The following is a 13,618-nucleotide window of genomic DNA, read 5'->3' on the forward strand; positions in this document are numbered from 1 at the left end:
TCACAGGGCCCTCCCAGCTTCCCACATGTAATGCCTGTACACCTGGGGGAAGTGGAGCTTTGTGCCGAGCGACACTAAATTGCTCAGATCGCTCAGCTCAGATCGCTCAGCACAGACTGCTCAGCACACAGCACTGCACCAGCAATGTGTGCTGAGCGATCTGTCACTGCAGCTGTTCTCAGCCCGGCGATAGCGACACACGGGGTCCGCGCATTCGCTATCACTATGGGACATACACACGCAATGATTTGTGCTTCATTTCTGAGCTATCGCGTCAGTAGTAGCGGCGAGTGGGGCCGCGCATCACTATCGCTATGGCAACCACACATGGAGCAGTGTAAGGGCATATTCTAAGGGATCTCACTAGAGGGCCCACTTTTTAGGGATCTTTCCGGCCAGGAACGCATTGTAAGATGCGATCCTATCACCCGAATGTATGATACATGAGACGCAGGGACAGGGCTCCGAAAAGAGCCTGTCCCTGTGATGTCCTGAGCCGAAAGTCGGGGGGGGGGGGGGGGCTGTGCATGCAAGGTTATCGCTGACCCCCCCACCCTCTAACTGCACTGCCACCGGGGCAGTGCGATCCACAGCCCGTAGACTACAATAGGCTACCTCCATCTCAGAGTGGCGATAGCCCAGGGATGCGACTGCTGCAGCTTCACATAGAAACCTAGGGGGGATGCGGCTGGCGGCGATGCAGGGGGGATCGTAGCAGGGATCAGAGATTTCTGCTGCGGTCCCCCTTTGGTACATTTGAGCGATATTTAATATTTGCGGCTAACCCCCTGAAAACTGGAGTTTTGGGGGATTTAGCCGCAAATATTGTCTGATAAATGCGCCCCTAGTTCGCTTGCTCCTACATCGCTCTGTGTACCCCCCATGAGAGCCTAATCACATGTGCCAGCTCCACGCAGCAGTAGCACCGGGCAGCAGCTGTGACATTGGATTTAGGTGGAGGTGTGATAAGAACAGGCGCACACATATTGTATAGGACACAGGTATATCGACATAGAGGGAATACACCACACATTGCAATGTGGGTATGACAAGGAAGCCAAGGTCTGCAGTGACTACACCTAGTGACTGTCGGACCTGCCATTTATACCGTAACCGAAGCCCAAACTTCCTATACACAGACAGCATGTCCCAACTATAGAACGTCCTCTATGTCTGTCACACACTCTCCATCCTCCCCTCTCTCCCTCCCCCATTCTCGTTACCTTTCTCTTTCTACTCTCCCTCCCTGTCCTCTCTCTACCTCTCTCCCACCTATCACCCTTCTCTATACCTCTCACCACTTCTTTCCCCCTCTCCTCTCTATCCTTATACCCTCCTCTCTCACCCTTCTTTCTAGTTCTCTCACTCTCTTCCTCTCCTCTCTTCCTGTACTCTCTCTACCCCTCTCCCATTTCTCCCCTTCTCTCTGTGTGTCTTTTTTTCATCTTCTCTCCCCCTCTCTGCTTTCTCCCCCTATCCCCTCGCTCCCCCTTTTCTCTGTCTCTCTATTTGTACTCTCTCTTTCTTCCCCTCCTCTCTTTTTGTCTCTCGATTCCTCCCTCTACCTCCCCCTCTATCCCTCTACTCTCTCTATACCTAGCCCTACTCTCTCTCTCTCCCCTCTCTCTATCCCTAGCCCTACTCTCTCTCCCCTCTCTCCCTCTCCTTTATCTGTCCCTAGCCCTACTCTCTCTATCTTCACTCTCTCCCTTTCCTCTCTCTATCTATACCTAGCCCTACTCTCTCTTCCCTCTCTCCCTCTCTCTCTATCTCTCTCCATCTCTCCCCATCTCTCCCCTCGCTCCCTCTCCACTCTCTATCTATCCCTAGCCCTACTCTCTCTCTCTTTTTCCTCTCCCCCTTTCCTCACTCTATCCCCAGCCCTACTCTCTCTCTCTTCCATCTCTCCCTCTCCTCTATCGCTAGCCCTACTCACTCTCTTCCCCTCTCTTCCTCACCTTTCTCTATCCCTAGCCCTACTCTCTCTCTCCCCTCTCTCCCCTCTCTCCCTCTCCTCTCTCTATCTCTAGCCCTACTCTCTCTTCCATATCCCCCTCTCCTCTATCGCTAGCCCTACTCTATCTCACTCTTCCCCTCTCTTCCTCTCCTTTCTCTATCCCTAGCCCAACTCTCTCTCCCCTCTCTCTATCCCTAGCCATACTCTCTCTCTCTCCCCTCTCACCCTCTCCTCTCTCTATCCCTAGCCCTACTCTCTCTCTCTCCCCTCTCACCCTCTCCACTCTCTATCCCTAGCCCTACTCTCTCTCTCTCCCCTCTCTCCCTCTCCTCTCTTTATCTATCCCTAGCCCTACTCTCTCTTCCCTCTTGCCCTCTCCTCTCTCTATCGCTAGCCCTACTTTCTCTCTCTTTCTCTTCCTCTCCTTTCTCTATCCCTAGACCTACTCTCTCTCCCTCTCCTCTCTCTCTTCCCATTCTCCCTCTCCTCTCTCTCTCTATCCCCTTGCTCCCTCTCCTCTCTCTATCCATAGCCCTACTCTTTCTCTCTTCCCTCTCTCCCTCTCCTCTCTCTCTATCTCTCCCCTCGCTCTCTCTCTCTATCTCTCCCCTCGCTCCCTCTCTCTCTCTCTCTTTTCCCGTCTCATTTCCCCCTCTATCTCAGAACTGAGGAATAGTAGACAGTGCCAGAGGGATTGGGTCACACTACCCCACTGGCTGTAATTGTGCAGCAACCTTTCCTGATACACTAAAGGTTAGATGTTTGCAAATCTGCATATGCCAGCACTGTACCCACACTGCCATCCCCAACAAGCTCTGCACCCGCACTGCCATCCCCAACAAGCTCTGCACCCGCACTGCCATCCCCAACAAGCTCTGCACCCGCACTGCCATCCCCAACAAGCTCTGCACCCACACTGCTATCCCCAACAAGCTCTGCACCCGCACTGCCATCCCCAACAAGCTCTGCACCCGCACTGCCATCCCCAACAAGCTCTGCACCCGCACTGCCATCCCCAACAAGCTCTCCACCCGCACTGCCATCCCCAACAAGCTCTGCACCCGCACTGCCATCCCCAACAAGCTCTGCACCCACACTGCCATTCCCAGCAAGCTCTGCACCCACACTGCCATTCCCAGCAAGCAATGCTTACAGAAAAGTTTGGAAGCACAAAAAAAGTATAGGAAGAATACATGAATGCAATCAGCAATTCACAAAGGAGACAGTGATCCCAATACATAGATGTGTATTTCCTGTGTAACTTGTCTAGTGACACATACACAGCATTTGCATACATGCATACATACAAACATACATACATACATACAAAATACATACATGCATACATACAAACATACATACATACATACAAACAAACAAACATACATACATACAAACATATATACATACATACATACAAACAAACATACATACATACATACAAACAAACAAACAAACATACATACATACATACATACATACATACATACATACATACATATATACATACATACATACAAGCATACATACATACAGGCATACATACATACATACATACATACATACATACATACATACAAACATACATACATATATACATACATACAGACACACATACATACATATATACATACATAAATACATACATACAGACATACATACAGTACAGATATACAAACAAACATACATACATACAAACAAACATACAAACATACATACAGATATACAGACAGATAAACCTATATGCAGCAAACTAGGAGCACGTTTTCCAAGCGGCCTGGGTAGGGTACAGGAGCATGGTGCATGGATTGCCCTGTTTAGGGTCGGATTCTAGAACCTCATGAAGATGTGAGCGCTGCCTGAGCCCCTGGTTCTCATACACTGAGCACACTGTAATAATGAGCTTTAATTCTCTATCCAAGCAGAATCTGAGCAATAATAATAAGCGCATCAAGACCATTTGTTTACTGTGGCATTACACAGACTGCGGAGCCCGGGACCAGCAGCTCACAGCATCTCACAGCATCCCGGGACGCAGCAAGCTCCAGCGCTGACCGTGTGCCGGCTGCGGGATGGTGAGTGCTCACCTGGGCGCAATTCTCCCGCAGCATCGCAGACTGGGTGCGCAGTTCTTCCCCAATATTAAAGCCACAGGCGGACAGGGTGCGCAGTTCTCCCGCAATATCACAGGCACTGGCACATAGGCTGCGCAATTCTCACGCAATATCACAGCCACAGACAGACAGGGATCTATTTATCCATCCATCCATCCATCTATATATCTATCATCTATCCCATATCTATCTATCTAATCTATCTATCTATCTATCTATCTATCTATCTATCTATCTATCTATCTGTCTCTGTGTGCCTCATCTAATAAGCAGTAGCCACTTAGTAACGCCTGTACGTTCGGATATGTGTCTACCTTTATATGTAGACAAAGAAGTTGTGTAGCCGACTTCTACTTCACTCTCATAAACTTTATGTGCCCCCCCCCCCCCTTCTCGCTCCGGCCCAGCCTTGCGCACTCCCGCCGGTGCCCATTACGCACGCCGGCAGCGCAGCACCACCAGGGTATAGAAATTCTCGCTTTATTTAAATGACAAACTGAAACACAATCCGCCGCATCTCTACGTGTAACCTGGGATTATCCGGAAATGTAATATATATATATATATATATATATATATATATATATATATATATATATATATATATATATATATATATATATATATATATATATATATATATATATACACATCTAGGTTTTACATTTACCCAAATCGCTCCGGATTCTCACTCTGCGCCTCCTATTAAAGATATTTTAATAATAAGCGAGATTGTGTCCAATACTTGATTTGTTTTTCTGCCTGGCCCCGGCTCTAGACTGAGACATTAGCTGCATTCCCTGGGGGTGATTGGAGGCAATCCGCAGAAAGTCGACAGTCACGTCCTGGATGTTAAAAATGCACTTTTGCTCAACTTGACAAGCCTGAGTTCGATCTACAATTGTATTTGAAAGCGCAGGGAGCGGAAACAAACCCCCCCCCCCCCCCCCCCCCCCCCATCATTAAGCTCCCCTCTCCTTTAGCAAAATAACAAGATATTTCATTTGTTCCCAGTCCTGCACGGAGTCACTTTTTTATTTTTTATTTTTATTTTATTTTTTTTTAAATAGAAAACTGCTGTATAATTCCAAATGGGATATTTAAATGTGTCCCCACTCTGGACCCATCCATGTGATCAAACTGACTTTTATTTTTGCACTTTTAAATCTTGAATTAGACTGCAGTTCCAACAAGGGGATTTGCACTTATGCCATGACCCCTGTAATTGGATTAAATATAGACTGAATTCTTCAAAAACATAGCAAGATTGACACCTGACAAGTGGACTCTCTTATGATTGATTGTGATGATTCGTGCTGGACACAATAATGAAATAAATTGTATGGATAAAACAACACATTTGTCATCCCGTGCCATCAAAAGGAAGTCAACGTGAGACACAAGCTGTTCCATGACAGCCAGGCGCACCGTGCGAAGGATGGGAGCCATCCAGGGGGCTGCGGGCACCGAGGAGCCAAATTACAGCTTGCCACATCCATTTCCAATTCATACGTTTTTCAATTAACATATATATTGCTGTTTCTTAGAAGATTAGGGAGACTTCGAATATGCACTTGGGGGTTTCCTTTTTGGATGATGCTCAACAGGCTCTGGTGGAAAGTCCTGGAGGTGTCTAAATGGGGGTCTGTGGTCCAGGAGGGCCAATGGAGGATTTAGCGCAGGGCGCATCTCACTGGCGCATTTCCTACTTTTCACTTGTATGTTACTTTCATAGTATCTGTAGCCTGAGTCACTTTCCTCTGAGATTCTCCTCCTTTATCCCATTTACTCCCATTTAATCTCAGATCTCTCCCATAATCTGACATTTCATCCCTTTAATCTGATTTATCTGATCTGAACTCTCCATTTCCAGCTCTGTATCCTGGTCATAGCTACAATCTTTCCATTTAAATTTAAATGTCCTTTTTCTTTTTTTATTTTCTTCATTTTTAAATGATTTAGGTCTTTCTGTTTCTATATTTTCCCTGTTATAAAAGGCAGATACTAATTGTGCCTTGAGTACCCATGGCTTATAGTGGTATTTGTAGGCTTCCAAAAGGGGACTTTTAATGTATTTTGGCAGTAAGACCAAGGTGAGTTGAAGCAGTCATTGTTATGTACATTTCCTATGCACTATTACACCTAAAAATTCTAATAAATTATTTGCACTCAATTTTCAACTTTATCATAATATATTTTAGAGTTGACACAGAAATGCATAACAGTTTGTATTTAAAAATATATATATTTTTTGAAACATTGAGAATGGATATTATATTTATGTCATTGAAGTAACTGATATGCAATTGTGATAAAATGTTTTTGAAAAATTGAAAATGTAAAAATGTATCTGTACAATTGTTCACAAATTCAGTAATATATATATATATATATATATATATATATATATATATATATATATATATATATATATATATATATATATATAATTTATGTGTGAGCATGTGATAAAAAATGTTTACTTTCTTCTCTCCCTAATTGTAGAGCAGTAAATCTTGCGATTTGTCATTTTCTTCTGTGAAATAAATGCAAAAATATGAATGTTCCTTGTGTCTTGTGTTAGTTATTAATATCAGCAATGAGCCCACGTGTTAATTGGGAATGATCCGTCTGAGTGGGTTTTAGTTACTATGACTCTGAGTAAATATCGGCAGCAGATGACGAGGCTGTGTACTGTATCTCCCATCTGTAGGAGGCAGGGCTGTGACCATGTGCTGACCGGCACTGGGCTGCTGTCTAGCTGGGTACAGTCACATTCACTGGGAGCCATTCTGGGGCCAGACGCCGGAGCCGCACACTGGTTCTTTATTATTTATTTACTTACTTATTTCCTATCTATCAATCAGTTGTATAGAGTTATATACAGATATATGGAGCACACACATTTCACTGCGCTTCCAGAGAATATTTGGGCCATGTACAGCTTAGAGGAGCTGCAGTCTATACCTTGCAGGTGTCAGGGAAGAGGTTAAACACCTCCAACAGATCTGCCAAGAAAACTTGTTTTTTTTTTTTTTAAATAGGCTTAATTATATTATTATTATTATTATTATTATTATTATTATTATTATTATTATCATTATTATTATTATTATTATATGTAAGAATTACTGTAGTATAGTCATCACCATCATCACCACCACAAAATACAACAACAACAACAACAACAACAACAACAACAACAACAACAACATATTATTATTATTATTATTATTATTATTATTATTATTATTATTATTATATGTAAGAATTACTGTAGTATAGTCATCATCATCACCACCACCACAACAACAACATCATATTATTATTATTATTATTATTATTATTATTAGTATTATTATTAGTATTATTATTATTATTATTAGTATTATTATTATTATTATTATTATTATTATTATTATTATTATTAGTAGTAGTAGTAGTATATGTTAGAATTACTGTAGTATAGTCATCACCATCATCACCACCACAAAATACAACAACAACAACATATTATTATTATTATTATTATTATTATTATTAGTATTATTATTATTATTAGTATTATTAGTGAGAATTAGTGTACTATATTCCTCTACTCTGCTTCTTTTCATCATCATCATCATCATCATCATCATCATCATCATCATCACAGTCATCGTCATAGTCATCATCACAACAACAACATAATATTAATATATGTGAGGATTAGTATAGTATTTTTTTTATACTTCATCATCACCATCGCAACAACATATTATTATTATTATTATTGTTATTATTATTGTTATTGTTATTATTGTTATTATTATTATTGTTGTTATTGTTATTATTATTGTTGTTATTATTATTATTGTTATTATTATTATTATTATTATTATTATTATTATTATTATTATGTGCATGTACATGTGGTAGGGAACACAGATTGTAAGATTCACTGGGGCAGGGACTGATGTGAGTGTTCAATTATTCTCTGTACAGCGCTGGGAATATGTGAGCGCTATTTATAAGAAACTGTTAAGAAATAAATAAATGAGAGAACAAGTATAGTATATTCTTGCTCATTATCATCATCATCATACAAAACAACAATAATAGAAATAGCAAAAACAAATTCTTGTTATTATTGTTATAATTGTTATTTTAATCATTTCAGTATCAGTGGAATTAAAAAATAAAAATAAAAATCCTACCCTGATTCTGCCTGACAGTGTGCCCAGTGTGTGCCCAGTGTATGCCCAGTGCCCAGTGTGTGCCCAGTGTATGCCCAGTGCCCAGTATGCCCAGTGTAACAGTATTTCCCTGCTGATACATATTCATATGACATTATTATTTACCATGCGTCTGTATACAGCCATTGTATATATAACCTGCCGGCCTGCGTATCACGGAGAGGCCGGGATCCCATCAGGTTAGTAACCTGCAGTCTGTTTAATTGGTCAGTAGCTTGTTGGTCATAGAATCTGAAAAACAGATTTAAATGTAACGGTTCTGCTGGTAATATAGAGGGACATACAAAGGGGCAGGTGTACTTGGAGAACTATAAGGTGGAGAGAGGTAAAGTACCAGTCAATCAGCTTCTCACTGCCATGTTACAGGAACATGACAGATCTGGTAGGTTGGTAGTTTATCTCTCTGTACTTTATCACCCCCCAAGGCTTAGTACAGCTGCCTTACAGAGCGTTTATCTGCGCCAAACATGCATTTTGCTACTTCATATGTGCACAATACTATGTACTACTGAGGCCATGTGATCAGCAAGTCACAGCTTGCCTTCACTTATGGTATAAATCAGGGGTCCTCAATCTCGGTCCTCAGAACCCCCCACAGTTCACTTTTCCAGGTCATCCGGCAGGTGCACAGGTGCATTTGTTACTCATTGACACATTTTAAAAGATCCACAGGTGGAGATAATTATTTCACCTGTGATTCTGTGAGGAGACCTGGAAAACATGCACTGTGTGGGGTCCTGAGGACAGAGTTTGAGACCCTGTAGTACAGAGGTGGCCAAACCGGTCCTCGAGATCTACCAACAGTCCACGTTTTCCAGGTTACCTAGCTGGTGCACAGCTGTTGTCATTACTAACTGTCACATATCCCAGATCACCTAGCTGGTGCACAGCTGTAGTCATTACTAACTGTCACATTCCCCAGATCACCTAGCTGGTGCACAGGTGTAGTCATTACTAACTGTCACATATCCCAGATCACCTAGCTGGTGCACAGCTGTAGTCATTACTAACTGTTACATTCCCCAGATCACCTAGCTGGTGCACAGCTGTAGTCATTACTAACTGTCACATTCCCCAGATCACCTAGCTGGTGCACAGCTGTAGTCATTACTAACTGTCACATTCCCCAGATCACCTAGCTGGTGCACAGGTGTAGTCATTACTAACTGTCACATATCCCAGATCACCTAGCTGGTGCACAGCTGTAGTCATTACTAACTGTCACATTCCCCAGATCACCTAGCTGGTGCACAGCTGTAGTCATTACTAACTATCACATTCCCCAGATCACCTAGCTGGTGCAGTCATTACTAACTGTCACATATCCCAGATCACCTAGCTGGTGCACAGCTGTAGTCATTACTAACTGTCACATATCCCAGATCACCTAGCTGGTGCACAGCTGTAGTCATTACTAACTGTCACATATCCCAGATCACCTAGCTGGTGCACAGCTGTAGTCATTACTAACTGTCACATTGCCCAGATCACCTAGCTGCTGCACAGCTGCAGTCATTACTAACTGTCACATTCTCCAAATAACCTAGCTGGTGCACAGCTGCAGTCATTACTAACTGTCACATTCCCCAGATCACCTAGCTGCTGCACAGCTGCAGTCATTACTAACTGTCACATTTTAAAACCTGCTGCATTCATTCCTACTATAGATCCACAGGTTGCCTGGAAAACATGCACCGTTGGTAGATCTTGAGGACCGGTTTGGCCACCCCTGCTGTAGTATAAAGGGTAGACGGTCAATAGTTCTACAGTGTCTAGGTGGTCCCCAAATAGTCAACATGAACAAGGTCGACATAAACAAAAGGTCAACACTAGTTTTTTTTATTATTTTTTTTGTGTCAATTTCTAGATATCAGCACATGGACCCCAAATTAGTGTACCGTGTCCCCCCAACTGGCTCACTTCATTCCCCATGCTTAAGGCGTGGTGCCCTGCCCTGCAAGCGCTGAGGTCTGCACACTTCACCGTTCCCTACTGGAGTCCAAGTTGATGGTTAAGTATGAAAATCATTAAAAAAGAAATAAATGAAAACTTATCTCGAGATGTTCATGCGTCCGCCATTGCCATGTCAATCATTTGATCCAGTCAACCCTTTGATTATGTTGACCAAGACAATGATGACATATCAACCAGATACTCCTACGTCAATGTACTCTAGCAGATTGAACAAGCGGATCAATGTAAGGAGGAGGCCAAAGAATAATAAGGGATGCTGATTGGCTGCCTCATCTGAAAATTAGGATGTCCATGATGAGCTTGTTAATTGGCCAACTCATCTTGGCTTCTTTTTCGCATGTCATTTTTGCCTATGGTTTAAACGCAAATTGGGCCCAACTCACGGCGTAACTCCCTTTATCTCTGTCGCTGTTCCCATCTGTCCCTTCGTTCTCTATGGGGTAGAGATTTATGAAATGTTCTAAAAATGAAGAGGTGATGGCGCCCATAGCAACCAAATAGGTTGTGTCTTTCATTTATTAGGATGCAATAGAGAAATGAGAGATGGAATCTGATTGGTTGCCATAGGCAACATCACCTCTTAGTAAATTTACCCCTACCTCTCTTTTCCTTTTTGTTTTTCTCTTTTGCCATAATGTCTTTATTTTCTCCACAATCGTCTTCCCTCTCTATCACTCCCATTTACTGGTCTGCTCTATCCATCCTTTGCTCTCCTATATTTTCTGTCTGGATCTTCCTCTATGTCCTCCTCTATCACCTCTTGTCATTGTCATTTGAGCCTTTGCTCTCATTTTCTGGTCACGGCCACCCTACATCTCATTGATCTTCAGCAGGGTGCCAGGAGCATTATCACTCAGACCCTACTGCGCATGCGCAAACCTTGAAAAGAGGGTGCGGCGGCCATCATTTTGGTGATTTTTGCAGCGCTTCCTCTGCCAGCAGCCGCATTGTGCTGTGGAGTCTGAGCATGAGAGCGCTCAGACTCCGCTCCAATGTGCATGCGCAGATCACTGGAAAATTGCCACCGCAACATCTCTCCGTCGCTGGACTCCGCAGGGTAAGTATTGGAAATATTGGTACAGTGTTCGTGGTGCGGACTCCCCTTCGACTCAGGGGTCCCTCTGCGCCGCACATGGCACCCATTATAGACACGCCACTGATCGTCAGTATCTTTTATCTACTGACAAAAGTCAGTTGAATGTGAAGTTCCTTCCATTATAACCTTCCTTCCTATACATATAACCTTCCTTCCTATACATATAACCTTCCTTCCTATACATATAACCTTCCATCCATTATAACCTTCCTTCCTATACATATAACCTTCCTTCCATTATAATCTTCCTTCCATTATAACCTTCCTTCCATTATAACCTTCCTTCCTATACATATAACCTTCCTTCCTATACATATAACCTTCCTTCCTTCCTATACATATAACCTTCCTTCCTATACATATAACCTTCCTTCCATTATAACCTTCCTTCCTATACATATAACCTTCCTTCCATTATAACCTTCCTTCCTATACATATAACCTTCCTTCCATTATAACCTTCCTTCCTATACATATAACCTTCCTTCCATTATAACCTTCCTTCCATTATAACCTTCCTTCCATTATAACCTTCCTTCCTATACATATAACCTTCCTTCCTTCCTATACATATAACCTTCCTTCCTATACATATAACCTTCCTTCCTTCCTATACATATAACCTTCCTTCCTATACGTATAACCTTCCTTCCTATACATATAACCTTCCTTCCTATACATATAACCTTCCTTCCATTATAACCTTCCTTCCTATACATATAACCTTCCTTCCATTATAACCTTCCTTCCTATACATATAACCTTCCTTCCATTATAACCTTCCTTCCATTATAACCTTCCTTCCTATACATATAACCTTCCTTCCTTCCTATACATATAACCTTCCTTCCTATACATATAACCTTCCTTCCTATACATATAACCTTCCTTCCATTATAACCTTCCTTCCTATACATATAACCTTCCTTCCATTATAACCTTCCTTCCTATACATATAACCTTCCTTCCATTATAACCTTCCTTCCTATACATATAACCTTCCTTCCATTATAACCTTCCTTCCTATACATATAACCTTCCTTCCATTATAACCTTCCTTCCTATACATATAACCTTCCTTCCATTATAACCTTCCTTCCTATACATATAACCTTCCTTCCATTATAACCTTCCTTCCTTCCTATAAATATAACCTTCCTTCCTATAAATATAACCTTCCTTCCATTATAACCTTCCTATACATATTACCTTCCTTCCTTCCTATACATATAACCTTCCTTCCTATACATATAACCTTCCTTCCTTCCTATACATATAACCTTCCTTCCTTAATATACATATAACCTTCCTTCCTATACATATAACCTTCCTTCCTTCCTATACATATAACCTTCCTTCCTATACATATAACCTTCCTTCCTTCCTATACATATAACCTTCCTTCCTATACATATAACCTTCCTTCCTTCCTTCCTATACATATAACCTTCCTTCCTTCCTATACATATAACCTTCCTTCCTTAATATACATATAACCTTCCTTCCTTCCTATACATATAACCTTCCTTCCTTCCTATACATATAACCTTCCTTCCTATACATATAACCTTCCTTCCTATACATATAACCTTCCTTCCTATACATATAACCTTCCTTCCTATACATATAACCTTCCTTCCTATACATATAACCTTCCTTCCTTAATATACATATAACCTTCCTATACATATAACCTTCCTTCCTATACATATAACCTTCCTTCCTATACATATAACCTTCCTTCCTATACATATAACCTTCCTTCCTTAATATACATATAACCTTCCTTCCTTCCTATACATATAACCTTCCTTCCTTCCTATACATATAACCTTCCTTCCTTCCTATACATATAACCTTCCTTCCTATACATATAACCTTCCTTCCTTCCTATACATATAACCTTCCTTCCTTCCTATACATATAACCTTCCTTCCTTCCTATACATATAACCTTCCTTCCTATACATATAACCTTCCTTCCTATACATATAACCTTCCTTCCTATACATATAACCTTCCTTCCTATACATATAACCTTCCTTCCTTAATATACATATAACCTTCCTTCCTTCCTATACATATAACCTTCCTTCCATTCTAACCTTCCTTCCTATACATATAACCTTCCTTCCTTCCTATACATATAACCTTCCTTCCTATACATATAACCTTCCTTCCTTCCTATACATATAACCTTCCTTCCTATACATATAACCTTCCTTCCATTATAACCTTCCTTC

The sequence above is a fragment of the Crinia signifera genome, chromosome 11 (assembly GCF_055691185.1).
Source record: "Crinia signifera chromosome 11, ASM5569118v1, whole genome shotgun sequence".
NCBI classification, from domain to species: Eukaryota; Metazoa; Chordata; class Amphibia; order Anura; family Myobatrachidae; genus Crinia; species Crinia signifera.